We start from the raw sequence: 13,175 nt of genomic DNA, 5'->3' as shown, positions 1-13,175 counted from the left end.
TGCTGTCTGTTGTGACAACCAGATTTCCTAGCATGTCCTGCAGAGGCCCCACATTACCTGGTACCTTCTTTTTACCCCCTATTGATCTGTACTTGATCTGGATAGCTAGTCCCAGTTCTATCTCCGCCATGGCCTTCCTGACCACCCCCCTACAGCCCCGAGCAACCAAGGTATAGTCCTCCCTGATGATGGCCCCTCCCTTCCATTGGGTGTACACCTTCTTTTTAGCTAGGAGACGTTCCCATATGCTTTTGTTGAGCCATGGAGGCTTTTGCGCCCTCTTGCCCCCTTTGATCCACATTGGGATTACCTCCCTTTGGGCTTGGAGGATCATCTCCTTAAGGAACAACCACTCTTCCTGGACACCCGACTCTTCTCTCTTACATCATTGAAATCCACCCTCCTGAAGTCCAGGGCTGCTGTCTTGCTGCAGGCCTTTGACACCTTGCGCTGGATGGTGAATTCCAGCAGGCGATGATTGCTCTTGCTCTGGTGGTCGAGCACCCACAGACCCCTCACCAGTTTCCAGTCTCTCAAGGTGTTCCTTCACGAGGTCAGCATTGATGGCAGGCAAGGAATCTCCCTCACTCAGGCCTCCCTGCTCCATGATGGGAAGAGGCGTCCCATGGGACTGGTGAAAGACCAACACAAAGTACTCATTTAGTAGGTTGGCTTTTTCCTGGGCATCGGTTGTCAGTTGTTCCATCTGGTTTAGCAGGGGTCCAATGTTGCCCTTGCTTTTCCTCTGGCTCCCCACATATCTAAAAAAGGACTTCTTATTATCCTTGATACTAATAGCCAGTTTAAGTTCTGTTGCAGCTTTGGCTTTCCTGGTTCACTCCCTGCAGGTCCAGGCCAGTGCGGAATATTCCTCCTTGGAGGTGGATCCCATCCTCTGTCCTTTGTAGGTCTTTCTTTTTAGATGCAGGAGGTCCGCTAGTTCCACTGAGCCAAGGGGGCTGCTGTGCCCTTTTGCTGCCTTTCCTCTGAGATAGAATAGCCTGAGCTTGTGCATCTAGGATCGCTCCCTTGAGGAGCAACCACTCTTCCTGAACTCCCCTCCCCTTGGGGTCACTGTCTTAGGGCCTTAGGGCCTCACCAACAAGCATCCTGAGCTTATCAAAGTCAGCTTTCCTGAGGACTTCTGTATTGCTGACTGACTTGCCAGCTTTACAGTGGATGGTGAAGGTGATCAGCTCATGGTCGCTGTCACCCAGCTTCCCTTTGATCATTAGGTTGCTGATTAGGTCATCCCCGGTTGCTAGTACCAGGTCAAACAGCGCTTTACCTCTCATTGGCCCATAGACTTCTTGTGTCAGATAGAGGTCATCCACGCACAAGAGGAAGCTTCTCTATGCAGGGGACCTGGAGCAAGACGCAGGGACTGCGTGTTGGGCCCATGTGCTGGGAATGGCCCAGCCAGGTGGCAGCGGGGCCCCAAGGGTGGGAGGACCCAGCTGGGCCCAGCATATGGTCCCCACATACCACGCCGTGTCCTGCCACCAAGGGCCCAGCTCAGCCGGGTGGCAGAGGGGCCCCAAGGCTGGCACAACCTGGCTGGGTGCAGCATGTGGTCCCTGCATGCTGCTCTGGGTCCTGCCTCTGTCCCACTGTGCCTGTGGGGGGGGGTGGTATGTGGCAGGACCTGGGCCAGCCCCATGTGGCTCACTATCTGGCTTTGCACCAGAGCAGGTCACCTGGCTCTGGGAGCCACAGGTCCTGTGTGTGCCCCCCCCCCACCTCAAACCCTGCAACCTGCTCTGGTGCAAAGCCAGACTAGTGAGCCGCACAGGGCTGGGCTAGGTCCATACTCCCTGCAGCCCTGGGGACATCCCCCCCTGCCACTCCCCAACCCTCCCCATAACCCCCTGCCACCCCTCACCCACCCACACTCATGAACCCCCACCCCCACTTACCTTGGACAGCACCAGGGGCTGAGGCAGCAGGAGATTGAAAGAGATACTCTGGCTGACACCAAAGCATCTCTTTTGGAGGACTGACCCCCTGGCGTGGTCTGGGACTGTGCCTTGCTCTGCTCTTCTGCAGAGCGGTTTGTTTAGACCCCTGGATATCCAGGGGTCTAATTTTCTCCCTGCGCTGCAAGTTTGAAGTGCAGGGAACCTTTCTTTGTTCCCACATGTGCCTCTTGTCCCACCTCAGAGGGTTTTGAGATGGGGCAAGAGGCACATGCGCACTCATCACTTTCCCATTGAGTACATCTGCACGTGCACCAGACTGCACAGTTGTTACTGTGCAATCATTTCATACTTGCTTAAGCAAGCATTAATGACCACTCAGTAACTGCCATTATTATTGGTATTCTGTTCTGAACACCTACAAAGCAGAAGAAAATTGGAAGGAGTTGATAGAAGAGCAACAAAAACTTAGCTTCTGGAGGATATGATTTAAGAGAGGGGATCAAAAGGGATAAATGTGCTGCAGAACTTGCCTGGATGACAGCTGAAGTGTTAACCATCTACAAATGTTTGAAGTGTTTAAACAGCAGGGATGACTGCATTAGGTGTCATTTAAGAATAAAGGACTAAAACTAATAGAAGAAAAAATGAGTCTTAATATGACACAATGGGTACATCTACATGAGACTCTAGGTCACGGTAGTGACAAGCGTCGGTGGGCACAAACCATGACGTCAAGGCTACTGCACAATAGCAACGAGCTACTGAGCAGCCATCCCTGATATTTACACGCTTCAAAAAATTGTAGATAGTTAACCCTGTCATCTCTCCACGTTCTGCAGTGCATTCAGCTCTTGTGATCTTCTCTCTTAAAGCAAAACCTCCAGGAACTAAGTTTTTGTTGCTCTTTTCTCAACTCCTTCCAATTTTCTTCTGCTTTGTAAATGTTCAGAACAGAATACCCGAGTCCAGATGCAGTTGTGCCAGAAATATATTGTCCTTCTCTCTCTTCTCACTGTTCTAGTATTTAATAACTCTTTCTATGTCATTCAGTAAACTTCTGCCCACATTTCTAATGTTTTTTACAGGAGGGTCATGTACATATTACATTTCTCACAACTCCCTGTGAAATCTGGAGCCTCTCCACACATTTTTTTTTTTGCAACACTAAGTGGAATAATCTGCTAGTATTTATATCATTATATTGTATTGCCCTAAATGTAAAAGGAATAAGCTAGACTGATAATTATCCATGAGTATTCTCTTACCCCACAGTAAGAGAAAGCTAAATCACAGCAGCTTAGCCTTCTTTCATTGAAGTGCCGGTGACCACAGTTTAGTTTTCATTTACAATACCATAAGCACTCCAGTGAATGAGTCCATTAATCATCACTTCTGATCTACTATCTTCCAGCCATTTCAATCCACTGGGAAATTTCAATTAGCTTTGCAATTAAGATTTTACAAGACATTGCTCATCCTTTGGAAATGCTTTACCAAAAATGTATCCTTATAACATGTAGACTATTTTTCCTCTACTAATTTTATAAAACTGCCTGGACAAATTCATTATTTTGAACAACTTTTTTCACAGTCACATGCTGATTATTATTATTCATGGTTCTAAAACAACACATAACAAAAATTTCTCAAGTCTTGGATCAAATTAATGTGAACCCTTTTTGAAAGTTCAGTTTTCTCAATGCTTTAACAGATGCACAAACAAGCTATGAAAAGGTGTTTTCCGCATAGTTTTCTAGTCTGAATTCCTGTAATCCACAAAGGATTTGCAATATTCATACTTCAAATTAAGATATGCAATTTCTTGGAACTGAATGAAATCTCTAATACTTCTGAAAATCTCCAATCACTAAATATAATATACACCAAAAATTATAAATCGATGCTAATGGTCCTGTTTACTGTTGGCAATGGATTTATGACCCAGTTCTGATACCTTGTTCCAGGCAGACCCAAGCTTTGGACTGACCATGAAATCTCCATTTGACAATAAGTACATTTTATTGATACACTGTGATAACAGATAAGAGTAATGCAGGCAAAGCAAGTAAAATAACCCCCCTGATCCTACTTATCTACCAGTTCCAGGGATTCACAAGAAGAACAGTGTTTCTAGCCAGTACCTGAGTGCCACATTGTGGTTCTTTCCTTGAAGGATGTCAGCAGTCTTGGAAGTCAAAGGCTGGTGCCCACCCCTCTAGCAGGGTCAGTGAGATGGGCCAGTGGTACACCCTCTACCTATGATGGCCTTGGAATCCCCCTGCTGCTCTGAAATCCCTCCTTTTGTATTCTTTTTCTCCTCATGACTCTTCATTTCCTGAAACCATTTATTGGTTTCCCTGTGGGCATCATACTGTCCAGTTCCACCCAAAGGATATCCCTTTGTTTCTCAAGTATATCTCATGCATACATCTTAATTTGCTCATTTACTGTTGTATTAATTTGGACATCCTCCCAAAAACTGGAAATCTCAGGGGCTTTACAGTTGGGCACTGTGTCCTGAAGACAATTCTGCAGGTCCCTATCTTTGTTACGGCTATTGTCTGCATGTTTTCAATTTCCCAGAATGTATGTGACACACTGCCTGCCAAAGCTGAGAACATGAAACTTTGTCTAAAATAGACTTTTAGAAATCAATTAATCTTTGCTGTTTCCTTGGACCATTGTTTTAATGCAATATTTACTCCACATACAAACCAATTCCTAAAAGCAAATTTCTAACTATCATTTTCTACCCATCATTTACCTTCTCAAATTTAAAATAGTCATTATGATACTGATTGACACAAGTGAATTCACTCTTCCTACTGAGACCGCTAAAACCTGGAAAAATCATGGGGAAGAGTTACCATATTTATCTGAATCCAGATTCATGTAAAATGATCCCCCAATAATTAGATTCTAGGCATGGAAAATGTATAAGTTGATTATAATTTTCCATGTATAGAACCTGATTATTGTCATCTTAAATTCATCCCTCCTACAGCTGCAGATAGGAAAGCAGTTGCCTGAGGGCAGGTAGAAGGGGAGTCTGTAAGAGGGTGGGTGGTAAAAGTGTCAGTGAGGAGGTGTGGAGTCAGGCAGTGAGGAAGGCAGTAAGGAGGCAGACAGTAGGGGCAGGGGGTGAGGGGCAGACATTGGGGGAGCAAGTAACTTAACCTGTGCCCCTTTCCTCACCACAGTCTTCCCTCTGCTTACTTGTCCCCCCACACCTTTTTCCTTGTCTCCTGTCCCCATGATCACTTGCCCCCCTGCTGTTTGTAACCCTACAGCCTTGGTAAACAAGTTAAGAGGCTGTGATTTGGATGACTTACACAGTCCGGTGGGTGGCAAATTGGCTAGAGGGTCACACCCAGAGAGTCGTAGTGGATGGGTCGGTCTCGACCTGGAAGGGTGTGGGCAGTGGGGTCCCACACAGCTCGGTCCTTGGACCGATACTCTCCAATGTCTTCATCAGCGACTTGGATGAGGGAGTGAAGTGAACTCTGTCCAAGTTTGCGGATAACACAAAACTGTGGGGAGAAGTGGACACGCCAGAGGGCAGGGAACAACTACAAGCAGACCTGGACAGGTTGGACATATGGGCGGAAAACAACAGAATGCAGTTCAACAAAGAGAAATGCAAAGTGCTGCACCTAGGGGAGGAAAAATGTCCAGCATACCTACTGCCTAGGGAATGACCTGCTTGGTGGAACGGAAGCGGAAAGGGATCTTGGAGTCCTACTGGACTCCAAGATGAACATGAGTCAGCACTGTGATGAAGCCATCAGAAAAGCTAATGACACTTTATCGTGCATCAGCAGATGCATGACGAACAGATCCAAGGAGGTGATACTTCCCCTCTATCGGGTGCTGGTCAGACCGCAGTTGGAATACTGCGTGCAGTTTTGGGTGCCACACTTCAAGAGGGATGTGGATAACCTGAAGAGGGTACAGAGAAGGGCCACTCGTATGGTCAAGGGCTTACACGCCAAGCCCTGTGAGGAGAGACTGGGGCACCTGGACCTCTTCAGCCTCCTCAAGAGAAGGTTGAGAGGCGACCTTGTGGCTGCCTATAAGTTCATCATGGGGGCACAGAAGGGAATTGGTGAGGTTTTATTCACCAAGGCACCCCCAGGGGTTACAAGAAATAATGGCCACAAGCTAGCAGAGAGCAGATTTAGACTAGACATTAGGAAGAACTTCTTCACAGTTAGAGTGGCCAAGGTCTGGAATGGGCTCCCAAGGGAGGTGGTGCTCTCCCCTACCCTGGGGGTCTTCAAGAGGAGGTTAGATAAGCATCTAGCTGGGGTCATCTGAACCCAGCACTCTTTCCTGCCTATGCAGGGGGTCGGACTCGATGATCTATTGAGGTTCCTTCCGACCCTAGCATCTATGAATCTATGACTCCTCCAACCCCTTTCTCTCTCCTTCCCCCTTAATCCCCCTCCCCACAGCCTCTGTTCCCTCTGCCTGTCCCATTCCCTACACCTTCACCCCACTGCTTATTTTGCTCTGGATTTTGCCCCATTCCAGCCAAGAGCATGGAACACATTTTTGCTTCCTCCAGCTTGGCCTGGTAGCAACAGCAATGGAAGCAGCTCCAGCGAGGCCCCTGAGCTGAGGCCAGAGCTGCCATGCTGCTGCTGCTGCTGCTGCTCTGTGCCATGGGCAGGAGCAGGGTCAGAGCCAGACCAAGCAGCAAGGGGGGAGAAGGAAAGTGGGCATAGATGGGGGGAAGGTCACAGCTGTGGCTCTGGCCCCAACCCTGGGTTGGACCTGGATCTGGAGCCAGAGCCATAGCATCTTCCAGTCCCCCAAGTACCTTCTACTCAAATTAAAGATGGAGGGATTTATCTCTTCCATATTACTCATCCTGTATTCAAGTACATACAGAAACCTATGAGAATTTTGTATTTGAAATGCAAATACTGCTCTCCTTTCAAACTTGGAATGCACTGTATCAGAAAATTATACAATGGTGTGCAAGCACATGCATTAAGAAGTAGCTTATCCATCTGTAAAAATAGACTTAATGAGTCAAAGACATGTCATCAGTTGTCTCAGTAAATCTCTAACCAACTGGTTATGTCTACACTATAGTGACACATGCCCCAGCAAGAATTTTCCTGTTTCTCTTCCCTCTTGATCATAGACTCCAAACCTACAAATGATCCTCTGAAGTCATCTCCAATAGCCACTGTGAACCACACAAGAGACCAAGGACAGGGACCACAGGCTGTCCCTAATGTGGCCTCATCAGTATATTTCCATGTTTGGGCATGTTCAGAGGCATCCCTGAAACAACATAGTTGTTAACTAACTCAACAGGCATTAAAATCCAGAAGTCCTTTTCTCTCACAATTAAATAACATTGATGCTTGCTATTTAAATTTAACAACATGGTGAAAGCATTCTGGAATGAAAACAGTCATTAGAAATAAATCCCCATGTTTACATTGTCACTTAGTATAGAACTTCTTGTCCTATTCAAAGCTTCATGCTTTTTCTTTGATGCCAGCTTTCATAGCATATGGCTACTTAGGTAAGTTATATTATCACAATATTAAAAGGAACAGGCCACATTTTAACAGTATTTAAATATCTCAAAATACAAACAGGTGCCTTGTAGGATTTTCAAAAAACATATTGCATTGCAAAATTCAACTAGGCTCATTTCTATATATTTAGGAGCAAAAATTCCTTTAAAAAATTAATCAAACACACCTCATATTCTTCTGTCATAGGGATTTCCATTTGTTTTCCTCAAAAATGAATTAAAGTGTTTCAGCTGAGAGTGGGAGAGAAGACAAGGAAGCAGTATACTCCAATTTCTCAATTTTTGTTTTCAAGTTTTTTTGCTCCCTTTTTGCCGCAGGTGATGAAGGGAGAACTGAGGGAAACAAGAACACCAGCCACAAATAAACCATGATTCGTGTCATGGAAGGCAGTGAGCCCTAGGCTCAGGACATTGCTAGATACCCTTTTGGGATCTGTGTAGCAGGGGCATATAGCAGATGCACTCCTGGAATTTCAGTTAGATTTTCAGTTAGCTTTGCTGTCTGCTGCTGAATTCCTTGATCGACTCCTTGCAATTTAAACCACTTCAGTTGATGTGCAGCTGCCTCAAGATATGCTGGAAATGGTGTATATTCTTGGAACTTACATTAAAATCATGTTCTTAATAATATCTTCTCTGTATATTGATAGTGCTTCTTTAGCTAGTTAGGTATATGTTGCAAGATCATCTTTGGTTTGACAGAGCAGGGGATGCTGGTTGATAGGTAGTATGGGGCAATCCTCAAAAAATATACAGAATTAAACTTCCAGCAGAGCAAAAAAGTACAATATAGGTTCCACGGAGCAAAGGTTAAAGGAAAAGAGTAGTATGGGTATCATGTATAAGGGCTGGAAGATACTGATAGGAATTGTAGGAGTGGCAGTGATGAACTGTACTAGAGCTCTGTTTCTCTTGGCTATACTACAGCCCAGGGGCGGGCAATTATATTGGGTGGAAGACCGCTTAACCAGTTTTAGCAAGCTGTTGAGTTTTAGCACCACCCCTTGACAGGTACTCCACCCCCAGGTCACCACCGTGAGACCAATTTCCCAATGTCTGGGGACCAATGTCCCAGGGCCAACACCAGGGGGGCCCAGAATGGGGTGCAGGCTGGAAGGAGTCTGTGGAGCTGGGTTGGGCTGCACCAGCAGGTAGAGGGGGGAGCTGGCCCAGCTCCACAGAGGCCCTGCTGGCTGGGACCCTGTACCCCTGCCATCCTGCTCTGGGCCCTGCTGGCTCTGGCCTTGGTGTTGCACAAACTGCTAGTTTCATGCCCCTGGAGGCTTGTCCAATTTTACCTCTAGGAGAGAGTCACACACACTCAGGCTGGGTCCATGTCAAGTTTATTGTTTGCAAACAGATTGACAAGGGAGCTGAGTCACTCAAATCAGAGTCAACCTTGAACAGTGTCTGGAGGTTTCTTTTTATAGCTAACATAAACAATAGATTTCTACGTGTCGCCTGATTATTGGCAGCCTAAGCATTACGTCTTGCATCGTATATCTAGCAGTTACATGTTCTATGACGGTTTACATACATGTCTTATTTACATCTTAGATCCCCTCCCTGGGGCAGTCCCTAAGGCCCTCTCGGTCATCCTTCGGTCAGGGTGTAATTTCTTTACATCAACATTTTTCTCTGTCCATCTTCCGCTTATCTCTCATAAGGAGTTATTTATTGCAACCGTTCTTTGTTCTGTCTTCAGAATTTAGTGCAGCTCGTAAATCAATTAGTAGCCTATGTGCCTTAGTGTTAAGTGTGGAAGCGATTACGAAAGCAGGATGTCTGCTGAGTGCAGAAACAATTACAAAAAGCAGGATGTATAGATTATGCTATATTTTTACCACATTGGGACTCCAGTGCAAGCCCTGTGCTCACACGTCTGCTCACTCCCAGTGCTCCCCCCACCCCATGGTACAGGTGGAGGCAGCACACAGCCCTGATGCTCTGCTCACCCGTAGGGAAGGAGCTGGTGCTGAGCACAGGGGAACGTGGCCCCTCCCAAACCCCATGGCCTGTGCTTCCTGCTGCATTCATTTGCAGGCCATGTGGGGCTGTCCTGAGCAGGCACTGGCAGCCCCACACGGGCTGCTAGTGGCTGCAGCATGGGGCGTCAGGCACGGGGTGGGGGATGGGCTGCTTTTCTCCCCTGCACTTAGTACCAGCTTGTAACCCACCCCCACTGCCAGCCTGGGCCCCGCGCCAGCTCTGGGATCAGCCATCGGGGCTGTGCACAGCGGCAGCAGCTGCAGCCCCCACACTTGCCATGCTGGGCAGCGTTTGCTGCTGCTCCTGCCTGCCTGGAGCACATGAGCTGGGCAACCCAGAAGCAGCAGTAGCAGCCTCACTGCAGCCTACCACGGCACAAGCTTCAGGTGTGCAGCAGCAGCAAACACTGCCCGGTGCAGCAAGCAAGGTGAGCCCGGAGCCAGTGCTGGGCCCAGGCTGGCAGCAGGGGTGGGTTACAAGCTGGTTCTGAGTGCAGGGGGGAAAAGTGCCCCCGCCCCCACCCTATGTCTGGTGTCTCATCCTGCAGCTGCTCATAGCCCATGTGGGGCTGCCTGTGCCTGCTCAGAACAGCTCTGCATGGGCTGCAAGTGGCTGCAGCAGGGAGTGCCAGCCACAGGGCAAGCAAAGGGCCACTTTTTCCCATGCTCTGCACCAGCTCATCCCCTTCCCCCCCCCCTACCTGAGGTTCCGGTGCCAAGGCAGCTATGTGGTCCCAGGCCAAAAGCCCCTGCTGGGGCTTCCAGCTGGGGGGGGTGGGGCTGGGAGGGCCATGCTGTTGCAGGAGCCCACTGAGGATTCCCCTGGGTCCTACTGCCCCCCAGTTCCTGTCATTTTTTACAAGAACCAAGGACAAATAAATTTTAATTTTCAAAAAAAAATTAGGGGCCCCGTGGGCTGGATAGAATAGCCTTGTGGGCCGGATCTGGCCTGCAGGCTGGATTTTGCCCAACCCTGCTATAGTCTCACTGGAAAGTGGGTAAGTACTGAGGTAAGTTAAGGTTTAGCTCAAGTTCATACATACCCAGATCATTAGTGAAGCTTACAAACTCAGGTTCTCTGCACACACAAATGGGCTATAAGTGGGAATATAGTTGGGTGTGAGAAGGGACCTATGCAGTTCTGAACATAAGGAGAACCTGAAAATAAGCTGTAAAAACAGAAGTGCTACTTGGGCCAGCAGTGTAGGCAGGGTTCCACCTGGGTCACACCAGTGCTACAAAGGAGAGTTTAATGAACTCATGTGGACAACTCTCTCCTCCCAGGATATAGGACTATAAAGAAAAAATTCTAAATCCATATGATAGGCCCTCTAATCTTTTCCTAAACCTCTGCTTCAAGAGATGCTTTTTCTGAACAGGAGATAGACCAATTAAAGCAGGCTATTTTCCTTTTACATTGCATGAATAAATTTAGTATTTTAAGAATTAAGAAATTAACTATGCAGGTGAAAGGAATGGAAATTCAGACAGGGATCAACCGCAAGTCTACTATTATATTGCACTCCTGACCTAAAACAGATTCAACCTTTCTTGAGTGTAGAAAGAATAATTGTTCCAAACTATAAGGTGGTTTCATAGTAAGCAGATATGAAAGGCAAGTTGGACCAACACTCAGTTTTCATTTATGATCTGAAGTCAAGATTTAAGCATCATTTTTAAATGTGGGAAGCTAGTGACCTGACATTTAGTGATGCTATTAGAAAAAAAATAGATATCCCATATGAGTCGGAAATAAGTGACATCATAAAGTCAGCCACATTCCTAGTGTCTGTGCAGTTGAAAAGCAAGCAGTACACTAATTACACATCTGAACATCCTACATAGAAGTTAAAAATACTCATTTCTAAGTGCTGGTCAAAGATATTGTGCATCAAACATTCAATTAGCAAATTACAGAACATCACTCAGAATCTTCATCCTTGGGGATTTTTAAGACCCAACTAGACAAAGCCTTGGCTGTGATGATCTAGTTGGGGATGGTCTTGCTCTGGACTAGATGACATCCTGAGGTCTCTTCCAACCCTCATTTTCTATTATTCTAAAACATAATAGGTATCAGAAAGTTTAAGCAAGTATCAAGTGTGAAGGGTACACAATATTGTAAGCCTAGATCTCAATGGGTATTACAGGGAAAACAGTGTCTATCTTAATTTTTTTAAGTTTTTTTATGTGTATAGAAAAATGGATATGTACTCAGTGTTTTGCTACTATTACAGTTCCAGCTTTTTCTTTCTTTGCATTTTTTTCAATTATTTTTAAGTCAGAATTCTTGTAGGTTGAGATAATGTTTGTGGACTAAATCATGACTTTAAATGTTCCAAAATATTTGTACCCAATGATTAATTGACTGGATATACTTTTTTAATCCATGTACTTTGCAAGCCAGAAATGACTAGGCTCAGAAGATTCTCCATTCCACATCCCAGTAGGCCGGCTGGTAGTTTCTTGCCACCCAAGCCTGGGCACTGGGGCCTGACAGCAACAGAGCAGATGGTGAGACCTACAGGAAGAGAAAAGGGGAGTTGGTCTGAAGCACCCACAGCAGGTGGTCCCAGGAGCCAGGCGTGTCCTGGCCTGCAAAGGGGGCAGGGAAGGCAGGCTGTCTGAAGCAAGCACCCAGCAGTCCACCTGCCCCTGAAGAGCAAGAGACAATGTGGGGCTCAGCCAGCAGCTGCCTATGCCAGGACCTGCCCAGCTGATTTACCAATGTGCACAACCCCTGATCTGAAGCCAGGAAGTGCACCTCTCCCTAGCATGTTATTTCTTACAAACAGCCTCTTTCTCCTAGCTCTGCAGGTCTAGCAATGGCACATGAGGGAGAGGCACCAGCTGTCACCAGGGACGCACCTTCAGAGTCACCACCAGTCTTGGCTTGGCCCTCCATATGTGCCAGCTCCAGCAGTGACAGACCCAGGACCTGACCTGGCTGCTGGACCAGTTGGTCACTATAACAGAGGAGTAGGTGGGAAATTCATGGGCCTGGTGTGCAAAAGACATTGTTTGCAAGAGGGATAGGGTCACATGTGAGCTGAAGAGGGACCAAGTAAGGGCCCAGAAGAACTGGGCATTCCAGGACAGCCTCCTGGACCTCAAGGAGAAGTACATCACCCTCCTCGAGAGGAGCTGGAGGCCCAGGAGCATCAGGTTGCCATGGTGGCCAGGGCAGTGCAGGCCATGTAGGAGGACCACCAGGTGCTGGACACCATCTTGGCCCTGGGGGTCACTTTTGTCCCACCCACTGCTCTGCCCATCACCCTAGCCTCATCTTCCTCTTGGCAGTCATCCGCCACCCAGCTGAAAGCTCCCCAGTGGGCTTGGCCTGAGATTCAGCCATGCCTCCAGTGTCCAGGTCTTCCTGCCTCAGTACCTATTGAGGGTCACCCACCAGCCAGCCCCCCTGTCTGGGTCTCCCTCCTACTGCTCACCCTGGCTCCATGCAGCCCCAGAGCAGAAGCAGCCCATAGTTGAGCCAGCACCATGCATAGGCCCTGCTGGCCCTGGCCTCAGGCTGCAGAAGGGGGAGCCACCCACAACAGCTGAGGTGTGGCTGCTCTCACCCCTAAGCAAGCTCCCCGCATGCCAGCCTTGCCATGCCATGCACACCTGTGGTGGTGCAGCCAGAGGCTGGGGCGCTGGGTGCATGACCCCAGGTTTCACCCCACAGGCACCTCCACCCTACAGCCCACCCCA

This window comes from Alligator mississippiensis, chromosome 5 (assembly GCF_030867095.1).
Source record: "Alligator mississippiensis isolate rAllMis1 chromosome 5, rAllMis1, whole genome shotgun sequence".
Classification (NCBI taxonomy): domain Eukaryota; kingdom Metazoa; phylum Chordata; order Crocodylia; family Alligatoridae; genus Alligator; species Alligator mississippiensis.
This window is presented reverse-complemented; position numbering follows the sequence as displayed.